The sequence below is a fragment of the Canis lupus genome, chromosome 22 (assembly GCF_011100685.1).
Source record: "Canis lupus familiaris isolate Mischka breed German Shepherd chromosome 22, alternate assembly UU_Cfam_GSD_1.0, whole genome shotgun sequence".
NCBI classification, from domain to species: domain Eukaryota; kingdom Metazoa; phylum Chordata; class Mammalia; order Carnivora; family Canidae; genus Canis; species Canis lupus.
The window spans coordinates 14,288,793-14,303,247 of record NC_049243.1 but is presented as its reverse complement, the minus strand read 5'-3'; the positions used below and the strand labels follow the sequence as shown (position 1 = coordinate 14,303,247).

The 14,455-nt window shown below is 36.1% G+C and overlaps 1 long non-coding RNA gene across 3 annotated transcripts in view; it reads left to right on the top strand.

Moving 5' to 3' along the window:
- Positions 1–14,455, top strand: part of LOC102154294 — a 192,113-nt gene that overhangs the window by 58,200 nt on the left and 119,458 nt on the right. For 2 of the 3 annotated variants that reach the window (XR_005376321.1, XR_005376322.1), the window contains exons 4-7: positions 1,685–3,071; positions 4,170–4,230; positions 4,741–4,953; positions 7,750–7,826. This is a non-coding gene — a long non-coding RNA (uncharacterized LOC102154294). Of the gene's footprint in view, positions 1–1,684; positions 3,072–4,169; positions 4,231–4,740; positions 4,954–6,374; positions 6,512–7,749; positions 7,827–14,455 lie in introns of all 3 variants that reach the window. The other variant, XR_005376320.1, reaches the window with a different exon arrangement.

The following is a 14,455-nucleotide window of genomic DNA, read 5'->3' as shown; positions in this document are numbered from 1 at the left end:
GTAGGAGAGTCTCCCTTTTTCTTTTACTCATGATTTACACTAAGGTTTTGATGATCTATGCCTTTGTTTCATGTATCTTGCTTGAAACAGATTTGCAATTACCTAAATTTACCTCAATTTTCTTTTTATTTTTCTCAAACTCACATTTTCTATTTCTGATTGTATCCACAGGTAGAAAAGGAGTCAGACAATTATCACCTAGAACTCTAACAATCATTGTCAAAAATCCGTCATTCAGATAACTCATTTGATCCTGTACCTACTGGTATAGTGAAAATGAGCTGCTTTTCAGATTATTAAATGACACTGTTGGAGTTTTGTAGTCATGGTTCTGTTCTCTAGAGAGAAAATAGTTCAACATTACTAAAATTCAATTATAAAAAATTAAAACAAATCAAATTTGTCATGAAGAGTTCAAACAAATTCAGTTTGCTTTGATAAATTCAATGCTAGTTTTGATCAAATAAAAATGTGATACTATTTTACCAACAATCATAAAAATGCAAACCAGTTTTGTCTTCAGAAAATCTCTTGGAGACAGTTAAAAGATATCTTAGTGAAAACACAATTTATATTGTATCTTAATTTTATAGCCTAAAGGGAGAAGTTGACTGTGTGTATTGTATCAGCATACAGATTGTATGACTAAGTATCTTCACTTCCAGAATAGTTCAATATTTACTCTCTCAGTGGAAGAAAGTTTTATTTTTACTAGCTTACCCCCAGAAAATGATGCATATAGTTGTATCACACCTAGCAGACAAAAGAAAAATAAAAATGTAAAACTGCATATACCAAACCAGTATTTAAATAAATAAAAATAAATTCAAGACTCTAAAACTATTTTCATTAGTAAAACTAGTAACAGCTAAGAAAGATTTGGGTTTTTGTTTCTGTTTTTTTTTTTTTTAAGATTTTATTTATTTATTTGACAGAGAGAGAACAAGTGTGCACAAGCAAAGGGAGCAGCAGAGTGAGAGGGAGAAGCAGGCTCCCCATTGAGCAGGGAGCCCCATGTGGGGCTTGATCCCAGGAACCTAAGATCATGACGAGGCAAAGGCAGATGCTTAACCGACTGAGCCACCAAAGCACCCCAGTTTCTGTTTTTAGTAAGATTGTAGGAAATCTTAAAACCTCATGTAGTTAGTAAAAGGACAAATTTTTGGATTTCAAAAATGTTATTTTTACATATAAGAAAACACCATTTTGCATATGTATTGACTCAGAAACTCTACAGGTAGAAATTTATCCTCAGAGAAAATAATTATGCTTTGTGCAAATATTTTGAAGCTAGAATACTTATAAAAATGTGTTTATTATCACAATGTTTAAAAATGACCAAATAGGCTTAAACAAAAACCAACAATAAATAATAATTAAAATATATGAGAATATAGTCATACGATGGAAGACCTTACTTTATTAATGTTACATAATAGAAGACTATTTACTTCTTTGAAATGATCTTCTTTGTACACAGAAGAGCAGGCCATTTTGACATTATGTTATTATTCTTTATATGGGATATATATATATATATATATATGGTATGAATATATTTTTGTGCTATAAATATACATACTATTCACACAGATTATGTGAATACAAAAGTTACATAATCTATTATTGATGATGATTATCTCTGCTGTTTGCATTATGTGCTGTTTTAACTTCCTTCTTTTAGGGTTTATCTTGATTGTTACCCATTGAAGTTCAATTGGAACCTTTGCTCAAAGTCATCATCACCACTCCATAGCCAGAGCCCATGAAAAAGCTACCATTTTGAATGTTTCTGTTCCCTGTTGCACTAACAGAGAAAGAGATTATGTGGCAAATTATCCCATTGGCTCTTTAAAGTATGTACAGAAGTTAAACCTGGCCAAAGCAGGTCTAATGGCCACTGCAAACTTCAAAGAACATGGAAACAAGACATTCTACTCTGCATGTGCCTACAAGAATGAACATTGTAGGTATTGTGAAGAACACTAATGACTCCCACACTTAAGAGGAGAAAGAGAGAGAGATGGTGTGGGGGAAATAGTGAGAGGAGAAAGAAGACAGGTAATAAGACATTTTGATCATAGAGACTTGTTCACTTGACAGAAATCCATTCCTTGTGTGGAAATCGCACCTATCTCCCTGAAGTTTTCTTTTAATTAAACTTCCTTGGTGGTTATCAAGGATCTTAGCATTATTTTGCCTGCAAGTTTATCTAAGAGAAAGAGAGAATGAGACACGCACACACACACACACACACAGAGAGGAGATAAAATTCATTGAAATAAAACCAAAAGAATGTTAATGAAAGTAAAACAGAAAACATTGAATTTGAGGTCCACTACCTTATTTGCATCAAGTTCAGCTTAATTTACATTATTCTCATGTAGTGCTCATCCATCGTGTTATAGATTACATTATAATTATATAACGTATATTTAATGGACAGTAACGAGTTAAAGATAAAAGTGCTGAGAGAGTGTTTCTCTTGTTCTCTGCCAGCCGTAGGCCTTTGATATATGGCTACTTTGATTTAAAGAAACAGAGAACATATAAATAAAGGATTTTCTTAGTTTCTCGATGAGAACTGTCTTCTTTGTGGAACTACACAGAAGTTAGCCGTTTCCTATCCAAAAAAATAGATTTTCTTGTGGGTTAGATAAATAATTTCTCCTACAACACAGAAGGAGAGAGAGAAAGCTTCAGAAAGACACAAGGCATCAGAATACATCATAAAGAGTGTATTCCCTCAGCAAAGAAGCTAGTGATGCAAAGAAAAAGGTTCATGATATAAGATCCAAAGCAACTGAAGGCTCAATGGCAGGAATAGAACTCAAGGTGGTAAAGAGTGTGTGGTGTACAGACAGCAAAAGATAGGACAATTTAATCAATGAATTAGAAAAAGAACAGTTTAAAGAGAAGAAAGAAAGAAAAAGGAAACCAGTGGGTTCTTGAAGATTGGACAAAGCACTGCAAATCTAGTAAAATCGTAATAAATATCAATCTGCCACCTTCAGAAGGAGCATCATAGAAGGCTAAAATACTTCCTCTCATAGGCAGTGGCTGTACAAAAGGTAAGATCAATGTAGCCAGTCAAATTGATGTAAAAAATACAGAACTTTCTAAAGTGGGCAAAAGAAACAGATTTAGATACCAAATTATTCCAAGGATAAAAGAGGCAAACATCAACTCACATGAGAGTTTATTTATATTTCCATATTTCTATATTTAATTTGACTACTTGTAAATATAATTATATACATAATGGGCCCAGAAGTTAATGAATGGGCAGATTGTCTTTAAAAGCCCAATCTCATTAAAAGTCCAAGATAAGTAGCTTACTTAATTTTTTAAAGTTTGTATTTAAATTCCAGTTAGCCACATGCAGCGTAACATTAGTTACAGGTGTACAATATAGTGATTCAACACTTCCATATGTCCCTACACCTGGTGCTCATCACAAGTGCCCTCCTTAATCCCCATCACCTGTTTCACCCCTCCTCCCCCACCTCCCCTTGGTAACTATCAGTTTGTACTTTGACAGTTTTTAAAACAAAATCATGGATCTATCTGATCCCAGATTAAGACCATCCTTTTTGCCTAAAGCTCTCCCGTCCACCAGTAAAAGAAACTCGGAATTAAGTCCAAACCGAAGCAATTTGACTTAGCTGATATGAAATTCATAGAGAGACACATAAGAATGTGGCTAATTTGAATTCCCTCTGGAAATGAATTATTTCTGTGGCTAATTATTTGCCTCCTGGAAAGACTGCAGGCAGCTTTGAGTGCCATGTGGTCCCCACAGGGAAACATTTATTAGGGACAAGGACACAAGATGATAATGACATGCAGGCATCAGTCCTAGAAAAGCAATGTTTCAAATACATGGTCTAATATGGTTGGCAGTAAAAATATAAATGTTTTTATGTAGAAAGAAAATTGGAAAAGTTAGATTATTTGATGTTACTAAAAAGAGTTACATGGTGGTATTGAGTAATATGGTGATTATGGCTACTATTATCATTAGGAATTATAATGCCATTGCAAACAGAAGAGCCATTCCAAATGCACCACTTGGAAAGATCATATTCATCTAATTAGGAACTTTAGGGCTTTATTTGCACAATGAAAACATATGAAATGCATGAATAAGACCATTAATTATATTTCAGCTTCTGAAGAGACTTTAGCAGGAATGAGGACACCAAGGAAAGTGTTAAATTCAAAAATAAGGTAATTAAGAGTTACAGAGGATTATTTATTTTTATACTTTAAAAAAATGCTAGTCTTTCAGTGTACAGATTCTTCCTTGGAATAAAACTTTGTGTTTTCTCTAAGTTTTCTTAACTCTTTCTAGTCATGATTACTAAGACAGCATAGTAAAGCATCAATTTCCTAAGAACTATTCAGTAGGATGCTTTAAAAGGAAGTTTTTTTTTTTAAGCCATTGACTTGAACAAAAGACAGTATAGTTAATATGTTTTTAAGGTAAAAATCAGTTCTCAATGTCAAAATAGTTCACTAGGGTTAGGAAAAGCATGAACTACCACTGATGAATCTATATGTTGGTTGCTATTATGCAAGAGCAGTCAAAGATATTTATTTACCAATCCAGCTAATGTGCTCGGATGTTGATAAATTGCTTGTATTTTAACTACGGGTCCTTTTTGGGCAACTTTACACCAATAAAGTAGAAAACCATCATTGGGTGATGCTCAAGTGTTGCTTTTTTCTGGTTTACAGGGTATACAATCAAAAAGCTCATAAACCGATGCTTTTGAATAATGCTTTCAGAAAGAACATCTATAATTTGGAGATTAAATGTTGTGCTTTGAAAAAGACCTGTATGAACCTTCCATAAGAGAGCACTTCCAAAATATATTTGTCAACATGTGAAAGCTGGAACCGAGCACTGATTAATCAATCATATACAACAGATTAGTTATTGATGAAGAGGTAAGGAGGCCAAAAGACTAATTTGATCTAGACTCAGCTTGCTCACATATAACCCCATCCTGGATATATGGGTCTGGATAACACTTATTCTTCAGATCCCACTTCAAGCACAAATTTCTTGAGGAAGCCTTTCTTGATTCCTCGTTGAAGAACAGGTTCCTCTGCTACATGTGTCTAGCCTCTCTTCTTAACTTTCTGGGCTTTTAACAGAGCAATATAATGAGGGTTAAGCAAGTTGTTATATATATATATATATATATATATATAGTTGTTGTTGGCTTCCTTCACTTTGTCCCACTGTTCTCTTGGAGCTCACAAGTGAGCTGATGGACTTCAAGGATGTCAGCAGAGGATAGTAAAGAGAACACCAAGCTGGGGCTTGAGTGGGGACGTGGCTAGAGCTCAGGGGATACCAGGACTGGTGGGAGAATATAAGAATAAAGGTGATGGTTGATTCCCAAAGGGTAAAATGCAGCTTTCCTGTGCCCCTATATTAGAATCTCCTCTAAGGAAAGGAGAAAGTAGGACCAAAGGCCTTGAAATTCATTGAAGAAAAAAAAAAACGGATAAATAAATAATTGGATTTATCTACATATAAGTAGTTCATTTTTCTACAGTGGAAAGAATGGGAAAAAAAGGAAAGAATGGAGATTTGATGGAAAAATACATCTGATCACAGAAAAATGAAGAAAGCTGTATTTGGCATTCCCTGTTGATACTTTTTAAACTATGTACCACAAAGATGTATTTGTATGGCTTTATTTTTTTTATTTTTTTTTATTTGTATGGTTTTAAATCAATGTTTGTTTTCCTCACCAGCTTATAAAACTTTATGGGAAAACAGACTCTATTTCCTTTTTAAAAAAAAATTTATCACTTCCCACCTGCCTTTTTAGCAGAGCAACTTACACACCATAGGATCTTAATAAATATTGGACAAATATGCCATAAATATGGAGTAATAATTATTTAAAAGTGTAATATATTTTTCTTAATTAAAGTAGGTTTATTGGGCTTCATCCCGATTATTAAAAAATCACATCTAATTAATATTTCCAGGATTTATTCCAGTCTTTGGGATAGAGACGTACATTGCTTCTTCCACATGGCTAATTGCCACAGTACTATATATTGAAGCATTTGTACTTTCCCCCACATTTAAAAAATCTATAGAAATTAAATTATATCTGTTATGTATCATATATAGCAGCTAGATGGACATCCACTAAATTTAAAGACTATTTTCTATATGGTTTAGCTTAAATTACGGTCTATATGTATGATTAAAAATTCAGTTTGAAAGGATCAAAGGAGATTTAATGGGGAAATAATAGTCTTTTCAACAAATGTACTAGAATAGCTGAGCATCTGCATGCAAAAAAATGAATTAGACATTAGATTTTTCACAAATATTAACTCAGTTGGTTCACAGACCTAAATGTAAAATGCAAAACTATGAATCAGGAAGATAGCACAGGAGAAAACCTGCAAGACCTTGGATTGGGTGATGACTTTTTAAATACAACATTAAAAGCAGGATCCACGAAAGAAAACAATGGTAAGTTGGACTTCATCACGATTAAAAATTTCTGGTCTGCACAAGATCTTGTTGAGAGAATGAAAAGACAGATGACACACTGAGAGAAAAGTTTTGCAAAAGACACATTCGATAAAGGACTGTTATCCAAAATATAAAAAAAGAACTTTGAAAAGTCAAACTAAGGAAACAAAATTACTCAGCTAAAAATGGCAAAAGGTCTGAACATACAGTTTGCCAGAAGATATACAGATGGCAAATAAGCATATGAAAGAATACTTAACATCATATATCATCAGGGGATTGCAGATTAAAGCAATGAGGAATGACTACACACCTATTAGAAAGCCTAAAATCCAAAACACTAACACCACCAAATGCTGGTGAGGATGTGAAGCAACAGGATCTCTCATTCATTGTAGTTGGGTGTGCAAAGTGGTTTGGCCACATTGGAAGGCAGTCTGTCAGTTATTCACAAAGCTAAACATTACTCTTACCATACAATCCAGCAGTCACATTCCTAAGTATTTACTCAATTGAACGGAAACCCTATGTTCACTCAAAAACTTGCACAGAAATGTTATATAGCAGCTGTATTCATAATTAGCCCAAATTTGGAAACAACCAAGATGTCCCTCAATAGGTGAATGGGTAAATAATTTGTGGCATAACCGTACAATGGGATATTAGTCAGTGATAAAAAGAAATAAGATCAAAAAAAAAAAAAAGAAATAAGATATCAAGCCATAGAAAGATACAGAGGAACTTCAAATGTATATTGTCAAGTGAAAGAAAGAAATCTGAAAAGGCTACATGCTGTATGATTCCAACTATATAACTTGTGGAAAGGGAATAACTTCAGAGACAGCGAAAAGACCAGGGCAGGTGTTAGAAAAGAATGAAGAAAGGATAAACAGATAAAGCTGTGGGGATTTGTATGGCGGTGAAAATATTCTTTATGACACATAATGCTCAATGTATATACCATTGTACAGTTGTCAAAATACATGGGATGTACAACACAAAAAGCAAACCCTACTGCAAACTATGGATCTTGGTTAATAATAATGTTCCAATATTAATTCATCAATCGTAACAAATGTACCACATTAAAGCAAGATGCTAAATAATAGGGGAAACTATGCCGGGGGGGGGGATGGAAAAATGGGGTTTTTGGGAGCTGTGCACTTCCTGCTTAATTTTTCTACAAACTGAAAACTGCTTTAAAAAATGAATTAATTTTTAAACTTCATTTTAAGGAACGTGAGTTAGAGGTGAACCCCTTAAGACGAGCACAACAGCTTCTATGGTCTAGATCCATTTCTTCTACTCCTGGGTAAGTCATTTCCTCATTTTTTTTCCTTAGCTTTCTGCCTGCTAAATGGGGGTAACAATAATACATCACATAAACTTGTTGAGGATTACAGCAATGCTGGTGCACAGTAAGTTCATTATTTTCTGTACAGTCATCATCCATGAGAGCAGTTGAAACTGAAGTACAACAAGGAAGCAGGTAGTGTGACTATTAGAAGAAACATGTCATAGATATGAGATTCTATGCTCAGAAGGTACAGTCCTGGTTTCAGAGCTAGGCCCCACATTGAAAGTCACAAGAGCAGTTGTTGGCAAACATTGCCCTAGAAGTGGTTAATTTTTCACACAGTGATATTTATTTATTTTGTCTATGTGGTGTCTACAAAGACTGTTGACTCAATCAATTTGGGGAAGATCATGAAGAAATAGTAATTACTGGAATTTATTCAGCACTTTTGTGTTTGCTAGGCACTGTTCGAAGAGTTTTACATCTCATTTAATTTGTACATAAAAATTAGGTAAGTGCTGCTATTCTCATTTTACAAATGAGGTAACTGAGGTTAATTGATTAAACTTGCTTGTGGTCACACAGCAAATAAGTAAAAATTGAAATTTGAAACTAAGTTAACACATTCTGGAATCTAAATTCTTCCCAACCATGTTATGTTGGTACTTTTGTAATATATACATTCTATGTGTGCATTTTATGTGTCTTTGTCTCTTACTCTAGAATAGGATTTTTTTAAAGATTTTATTTATTTATTCATTATTTATTTATTCATTCACACAGAAAGAGGCAGACGGAGGAGAAGCAGGCTCCATGCAAGGAGCCTGATGCAGGACTCGATTCTGGGAATCCGGGTCACGCCCTGAGCCAAAGGCAAACACTCAACCACTGAGCCACCCAGGCTTCCCTAAAATAAGATTTTAAACTGGCCCCACAACTTATTAGTTTTATATTTCTAAGCAATTTTATTGGCTTCCATGGCGATAAATGATAACAACAACACAGGACATTGTAAGGATTAAGTGGCCAAATATATTTAATGTTTTGAAAAGCACTTGCGGTAGAGAAAGGACATAATACATGTTATCTTTGCTATATTTTCATTAGTCCTCAACTATTTTATTACCATATCAATACATCTTTATTACTGACTATGCCAATAGCAACCTTTTGAAATTTTATGTCTGTATTTTTTTTAATTTTAAAGATTTTATTTATTTATTTATTCATGAGAGACACAGAGAGAGAGGCAGACACTAGGTAGAGGGAGAAGCAGACTTCCTGCAGGGAACCTGATGCGGGATTTGATCCCAGGACCCCGGGATCATGCCTTGAGCTGAAGGCAGAGGCTCAACCATCAAGCCACCCAGGCATCCCAAATCTACTGTTTTAAAATACATTATTTTGATAGCAATTTATAACTATTAATTTCAGCATAATCCATATTTATTATACCTGTTGCAAAGACTGGTAGAGTTTTCAGGATTTTTAGCTTTTTTTTCTTCTTTTTTAAACACAAGGAACATACCCATGAGGACATCAGGGGCATCTTGCTCCTGTTATCTTCATTCTGTAGATGGAGAAAACCAAAAGAAAGATGAGTGGGAACATAAAGTCACTTTGTTCCTGTCTTAGAAAGTAAGAAAATGATGACTGATTGACCTTACACTCCTGATTCCTAGCTTAATGCAGTTAGCCCAAACTATGATCAGATGAAATGTTATACCACAAATGTGGTTATGCTCCTTCCTGTCCCCTTTAGGACTAAAGGTCATCTCCTCCAGCTACCGTACGTGCTGCCAGATGTCAGCCCTCAGCTGGTGGCTTTTGCTGGGGAGCATCCCTTGCCCATGTAGCCACCATCCAATGAACCGTCTCTGTGGGGGTGAGACCCTCGGCCCCAGCTTAGGATGTCTCTAAAATGTCACCTCAATTTAGAGCTACCACAGGACCGGCTGAGGTTTCTACTGAGATTACACTGAACAATTATCGTATGGTTTCACTTCTATGGGGAATATAAGAAATAGTGAAAGGGATTTTTAAGGGAACGGGGGGGAGGGAGACTGAGTGGGAAATATTAGAGAGGGAGACAAACCATGAGAGACTCCTAACTCTGGGACATGAATAAAGGGTTGTGGAAGGGGAAGTGGGCGGGGGGTTGGGGTAACTGTGTGATGGCCCCTGAGGAGGGCACTTGATGGGGTGAGCACTGGGTGTTATACTATATATTGGCAAATCGAACTTAAATAAAAACAAATAAAATAAATAAAAAATAAATAAAAGTGAAATGATGTTAGTAGCGAGAGAGAGAGAGAGAGAGAGAGAGAGAGAGATAACATTAAACACAACTTCTCCTTCTGCCCTGTCCATCTAGATCTCTTCCTTTCTTCCCCAGGTTTTGAATCCAAGAACACTCTATAATAATCTCCCTGCATCTGCATTTTGTCTCAGAATCTGCTTCCCAGGAAATCTGACAAGGGTGACATGATACTTTGAGTTAATGGGATGGGGGAAACACACCAATATTTAACCCTTCAGTTGCTGCCTCTCAATATTTCTGACAGATATTAAAATAATTTTCTTTCATTACATTGTATTCAAATAGGTTTTGGCATAAAACAATACATGGTTTTTCGTCATAGTTTCAGAGCCAGGAGTACAGTGTAGCTAGGTTCTCTGCTCAGGCTCTCAGCAAGTCTGCATTCAAGGTGTCAGGCAGACCGTGTTCTCATCTGGAGGCACCGCTAGGGAGGAGTCTCTCTCCATGCTCCTTCATGTTGGCAGAATTTATTTGCAGAGGTAGACGTCATTGCATATTGCTTCCTCAAAGCCAGCAACAGAACACACCCATACATGCATGTGCATGCACGGGCTTGCACGCACACACAGACACAGACACAGACACACACACACACACACACACACACACACAGAGATGAGAGAGAAACACTATCTGGTATTTTGCTTTCAGACCCAGTTTTAGATCCTCTATAAAAAGAGGTCACCTGATTAGGACAGGCCCACCCAGGATAGAATAATCTCCTTTTGATTAATTTAAACTGATTAGAGACTTTAATTACACCATTAAAATCCCTTCATATTTACCATGTCTGATTGGTTAGATGCAAGCTATAGCTTCTGCCACACACAAAAAGTGTAGACTATAAATAGGTGTCAGTCATCTTAGAACTTTACTTATCACATGAAATAAAATTATATTTATTACAAAGCAAGAAGCAGCAGTTTTTTTGTGACACTATGTTCAGGGGAGGGGTAACTAATTTAATAGAAGGGATGCACATTTCACTCTAAGAAGAATCTCAAGATCTGGATTTGTTCTTGAGCCCAACTAATTGTTATTCCAGGTTTTCTTTGCTTGGCTCTGACTTCTTATTTCAATTCTTCTGTGTTTCTACTCCCAAAGCAGGCAGTGCCCCAAATGTGCTTCCTGGGGTAACACATTCCACCTACTTCTCGGTCTCAAATTTCTCTACAGCCTCCATTTTCTCTTACCCAAATGACTACCTGTTTTGCTTGTCGCTGGCTCAGAGTCCATCATTGTTTCCCAAGGAAGACTCCCAACGTTCCTTTCTTTTTCATTCTTCAATATGGCAATGTAGGCACACTTATGGTTCCTTGCATGGAAGTGTGTGCTTGTCGTGGTGCACTGGAGTGGAGGACATTTTGATGCACCATTGACACATATCTTACTTTGGCCAAAGGAATGATAACGGTTAGAACAGAAGCAAAGGCTTTTGGATTGGCCTCTTGACTGTCTGCCATTCACCGTGAGAAGAATTTGGTTTGCTGGGCTAAGACGGATGAGAGAAAATCAGAGTAGGTCTGAAACCAACCCATACCACAGGACCACACCTGGTTGACTCACACTTGGAAGAAGAGTCACCCAACAGAACTCAGCTTAGGTTGACTTACCCATAACTGACCTATAGTCAGATAAGCATGAGAATAAAGGTTTTAATTTATTTTAAGGTTTTATTTTAAGTGCCTTTAAAACTCTTTTAAGGCACTGATATTTGCAGTGTTTTTGTAGACAGCATTATTGCAGCAATGACTGAGTGAAACTTTATCAGGCATATATGAATTTGTATATATCTACATGAAATTTATGTAATATATTGCATAGATAATAATATAGGAAAAAGGATAAAGGAAAAGGATATTTAACAATCACTCACCATACTGAACCTAACACTAGGAGGTAACGTTTTCATCTGCAAGACATATGGCTTAACGGATGGAGTTATCTTGCCTTTTAGTAAATTCTATTAACCTATCAAATCTTAAGTCGTACCTTCTCTGTGACTCTTCCATTATTTTTTTCCTAGGAAATTCTTTGGGCCCCTGTAAGATTTATGAATTTACCAAGTGTTTTAGTCTTAAGTATATTGTGTTTGTTCAATTGGGCTGAGTTTCCTTCTGTGCTTGTGGTTAACCATGGTATTAGAGCGAACATTGACATTTCCTATGTTTGTTCTCTGGTGGGGTACTCTTGGAATGAGTGCTATTTATTCATTAGTTCATCAAATATTTATTGAGAACCTACTATGGACAAGGCACCATGCCAAATCCAGTGTTATCACTTACTCTTCTATGATGATAGAACTTCTTTACTCAAAACCTTATTGTACCTTATTGTTAATGACCACACATCCATCTATACTGTAAAGATTGTTAATGGCTGTAAGATACTTCCAAATACTGTGTATAACTATCAAATATTTTAATATATATAACACAGATATAGGGACGCATGGGTGGCTCAGTGGTTGAGCGTCTGCCTTCAGCTCAGGTTGTGATCCCAGGGTCCTGGGATCGAGTTCTGCATTGGGCTCCCTGCACGGAGCCTGCTTCTCCCTTTGCCTGTGTCTCTGCCTCTCTCTGTGTCTCTCATGAATAAATAAAATCTTTAAAAAATAGAATAAAACAGCAGACTTACCTTCCTAGAAACCTCTCTGCAATCAGGAATTAAATCCTTCGTGAATCTGTAACATCAGGATCTCAGTTAAACCTGGGATAGCCTTGTGTTTCTGAACACCTGTATTGATCTCTAGACGTTGACTAAAAGAAAATTCATGGCAGCCATGAAATTTTGAGTGTGGCAGTCACAGTGCAAGTGATTAAGAGCCTTGTCTTTCACCTTCAGTGTTAAAGTTCTGCCCTGAGCAGTTTAACACCTCACCTCCAGACTCAGCCAAGTACCCAGTGCCTGTGAATTGACACCACAAACACACCTCCAAATTTAACAAAGGAGAAAAAAAAAAAGGAGTAAAACGGGATGAAGGGGGGTAGAAAGCTATAAGAAACTTTTGAGCTAAGATTAAAGCACCAGGAAAATCTTAATGAAATCATTTTAAAAGGTCATTAAGGAAAGAAACAAAACAAAACACGACTCTCCTGCGACTGAAGATCAGGCCGCCAAAGGAGAGCTCAATTGTGTCCAGATAAAGTACTATCATCCTTTACCTTAATGAACTCGGTACTGACAAGTCTTTTATGACAAATTTTGTGCTCTAGCAGCAACTTCAAATCTATATGAGATTTGGAGCTCCATTTAAAGCCATATCTGGCCCTGTCATGCTTGTGTGACAAGTTCTCTCAGTCCTCATCTGGGTCACTAAATGGAGATCCCATGATAGAGAAAACCGACATCCCATCCATCTTGCTTTGCATGAGTGCGCCTCTGCCAGTGAAACTACCTAACAATGTTAGTTTTATATACACTCCAGAAATGCAGCCGTGAATTGGCTTCCAATAGCCCAAACAGAAGAGTCTTGCCTGTGTCAATTTAGAAGAGGGTTGGTCCCCTTAACGCCTCCCCCCCCCAAAAAAAAGAAAGAAAGAAATGAAAAACCAGCACTCACTCCAATCCTATACCATACAGTATTTTAGAACTTTTGTATACCTCTCCCTTTTTTAAAAAAAGGAAATATAATCACTCCCCCTTGTTCAAAGTGAGGAACAAACATACCACGTAAAAAAAAAAGAAATTAAGAGTAGACATAAAAACAATTCATAGTAGAGTTAATTGCATTTTTGTTAACATTTCACTTCAATTATTTGTTCAAAGGAAACAAAAATACTGGCAGTTAAAATGGAGAAGATTTCATCTTAGGGTAGGGGCAGTTTTCTCCTACCTTTGTTTTTATTTGGAACGTGAATTATTTGGTTTTTCCTTAAAGCACTGTGTAAAAACCAAAACAAACCCCTGCAAACTCAGTGTTTTCTTCTAAGACCTGAAACACCTCATCATAAGTGAAAACAACATAAGATCCTCTAAAGTATGTTACTTTCTAAGGTTCTTAATAAAGGTCATGTCGAGCTAAGTAATTCTTAAATGATATGTAAATCAAGTTAAAGGTGGCATTGTCATCCACACAAGAAAAGTGACTTGTGCGCGTAATTAAAAAAATAAAAAATCACAAAGGTCACAAAGCCCTTCTGTGTTACTTCATCATTATGGTGCATCAGGCAAGTCCTATGAAACTATCTAGACCCTTGTGAAGCCTAGAAGTAATACACAGGGTGCAACCTAGGTCTGTTCAACTGTAAATTCTTCTTAAAGATGAGTTTAGAATGGATTGTACAGTTACTGGCCTCAACTAGCAAAAGAAAGAACAATAATT